This window comes from Chrysochloris asiatica, unplaced genomic scaffold (genome assembly GCF_000296735.1).
Source record: "Chrysochloris asiatica unplaced genomic scaffold, ChrAsi1.0 scaffold00146, whole genome shotgun sequence".
Classification (NCBI taxonomy): domain Eukaryota; kingdom Metazoa; phylum Chordata; class Mammalia; order Afrosoricida; family Chrysochloridae; genus Chrysochloris; species Chrysochloris asiatica.
This window is the reverse complement of record NW_006408664.1, coordinates 4,544,761-4,547,963: the sequence shown is the minus strand read 5'-3', so window position 1 is coordinate 4,547,963 and position 3,203 is coordinate 4,544,761. Positions and strand designations below refer to the sequence as shown.

The window sequence follows — 3,203 nt, the reverse complement described above, 5'->3', positions numbered from 1 at the left end:
CTAAGAACAGCTCCATTGTATTTGAGATGCTACTGTATCCAACTCCTTTTCAAAAGGACAAAGCCTCCATTTAATAGTAGTCTGCTAACTGGGCAACAGAGATTTGCAGTCAACATCCATTTCTATTATGTAAGTTTTCTAGTGTAATAGATTTCTTTGTATCGATATGAGAACAGCTATACTGGCCTGGTCTGTGAGCCAGGCTCTTATAAAAAGCCCCGTTATGTTGAACTGGATGTTATAATGGTTTATGATAAATTGATGATTCTAACCGTAGGGCTCATCACACTTGAAAACTGGCACATTTTCATAGCATTTTGCATACCTTCACTTTGGAATACCTTCCTCTCTCATAACTTGGCTGGTGTCAAAGAAGACTGTTTTTATACTACTAATATATTCAAAGTTGTTTTTATACATTTTTTTATCCTAAGAAGATTTTGAAATAATACCAATGCATAGACTTAAAATCAAGTAACTAGAAAGCCCAGGTGTCGGTGGAGCTGGAGCAGCCGCTGCCTTCCAGACTGCCTACACTTGTGGTTCCCCAGCGTTGCACAGAGCTTCTACCAGTGGCACTGTGAGTACAAGGCTCCTGTGGGGACTCAGCCACCAAGCACAGGTTTCCTAAACAACAACAACAAATCAGAAAAAAGTGGAGGAACCAATAAACTAAATACTGCCCCTGAATGAGAATCAGATACTCAATTCTGAAGATGGATATGTATGGCAAGTCGCTGACATGAATCAGTTACAATGGGTCTTATGTTTTGGCTCTAAAGGTGGAACTTATAATATCAAAGAACTGAAATTGGGCCCTGAAAATGCTGAAGCTCTAATCAGACTGATTGAAGACGGCAGTGGTTGTGAAGAGATACAGGAAATAAAGTTGTTAAGTAGAGAAGGCAGAACCACAAAGCCAGAACCTATGCTCTTTGCATTTGCATTTGCCATTTGTTCCCAGTGTGTTGACATAAGGCTGTAGCAGACTGGTACAATGAAAAGAGTGGCATGGTCCTTGCTCTGCCAGGTCTCACAAAGATCTACTAAGATTATCACGCCTTAAACTTTCCAGTGAAGGACTTGCTATTGCGACCAAATATATTACAAAAGGCTGGAAAGAGGTCCATGAATTGTATAAGGAAAAGGCACGTTCTCTGGAGACTGAAAAATTATTAAAGTATCCGGAAGCTGTAGAGAAAGTAAAGCAAAAAAAAAAAAAAAAGGATGAACTGGAATTCATTCATCTAATAGAAGAGTATAGATTAGTTAGAGAGCATCTTCTAACAAATCACTTAAAGTCTAAAGAGATATGGAAGGCTTTATTGCTTCTTACTGCATTACTAAGGAATCTAGGAAAGATAACTGCTAATTCAGTGCTTGAACCAGGAAATTCAGAAGTAATTTTAGTATGTGAAAAGCTATGTAATGAGAAACTATTTTAAAAGGATCATATACATCCATTTCATGTTTTACTTGCACTAGAAACTTACAAAACAGGGCATGGACGCAGAGGACAACTGAAGTGGCACCCTGATAAGGAACTTTAAAAATCATTAGATGACGCTTTTTACAAAACATTTAAGACAGTTGAACCAACTAGAAAGCGTTTCTTGCTGACTGTTGATGTCAGTGATTCTATGAACCAAAGAGTTTTGGGTAGTATACTCAATGCTAGTGCAATGGTCACTGCAATGTGCATGGTTGTCACACGGACAGAAAGATTCTTATGTAGTTGCTTTTTCAGATGAAATGGTACCATGTCTCATTTCTGCAGATATGACCTTACAAGAAGTCTTAATGACTATGACTCAGATCCCAGCAGGTGGGACTGATTGCTCTCTTCCAATGATCTGCACTCAGAAAACAAATACAGCTGCTGATGTCTTCATTGTATTCACTGATAATGAGACCTTTGCTGGAACTGTCCATCCTGCTGCTGCTCTGAGGAAGTATTGGAAGAAAATGGGTATCCCAGAAAAATTAATTGTTTATGGAATGACATCAAATGGTTTTACCATTGCAGACCCAGATGATCGAGGTGTATTGAATATGTGTGGTTTGATACTGGAGCTCTGGATATAATTAGAACTTTCACACTGGATGTGATTTAACCATAAACACCAGCATTATCTAAGAGGTCCTTTGCCTTCAGTGGATCTTGCTAAATATACACAGCTACTTCCCAGCTTATCTTAATTCAGTGAAAGATAATAATAGCATGTATATGATGGAAAGTTATTTTATCCCTCCTTCTACTCCCCCTCAAAAAAATGGAAGAAGAAAAAAATTAAGACTGAACCTCAACTTCTATCTAATAAACTGTCTCTTGAAAAACAATATCTGAATACTCATTAGCTTCCTCTGTCTAAGAGAGAGGACTTCTTGTTGATGTTGTTCTTGTGAAGTGCCGTCAAGTCAATTCAGATCCATAGTGACTCTGTATAGGGTTTTCAAGGAGCAGCTGGTCAACTTGAACCACCAACCTTGCAGTTCGAACAACTTTGCAGTCTGAAACCATAGCCCACAGCGCCACACCATGTTGTTGTTGTTAAATGCTGTTGAGTCGATTCCGACCCATAGCGACTCATATAGGGTTTCCAAGGAGCAGCTGGTGAACTTGAACCACAGACCTTGCAGTTCAAATGACTTTGCAGTCTGGCACATTAGCCCACAGTGCCACACCAGTATTCCATAGGCACTGTAAAATAAAACAGTAGAATAGTTATTATTTCTTTGGGGAATAATAACATTTGTACTTAGAAGAGGTCAGAGCCAAAAGTGTAAGCAGCTCATATCATGACACTTTAACAGCTTGTTTGAGAAGTTTTCTTAAATGTTTTCATTGGGAAAGGACAGCTTGGGTAATTTCCAAATACTCTGAGATGGACTAGACCATGTAACTGTGATGGAATATAAAAATCATCTGTAAACTTGTACACTGAAGAAGGAAATGGTAAGACATTTGATTTAATTTTGAATTCATTTTTACCAATTCTTCTCAGAGTCTTCTTAAAGTACATAAATAACAACTTGCTTACTCATTGATATTTTCATTTTTAATGACAAGAGTTTGTGTGTGCCCATAGGAAGCCAATTTGATTTGATTTATTGTTTTGTTTTGTTGCCATGAGTGAGTGATGTGATTTGACAGTATGTTTCTCTGAATTACAACATAAACACTTGTACACATGCTTCCTTTT

The 3,203-nt window shown here is 38.0% G+C and overlaps 1 pseudogene; it reads left to right on the top strand.

Moving 5' to 3' along the window:
- Positions 1-742: 742 nt before the first annotated feature.
- Positions 743-2,114, top strand: LOC102812195 (annotated as a pseudogene).
- Positions 2,115-3,203: the final 1,089 nt, after the last annotated feature.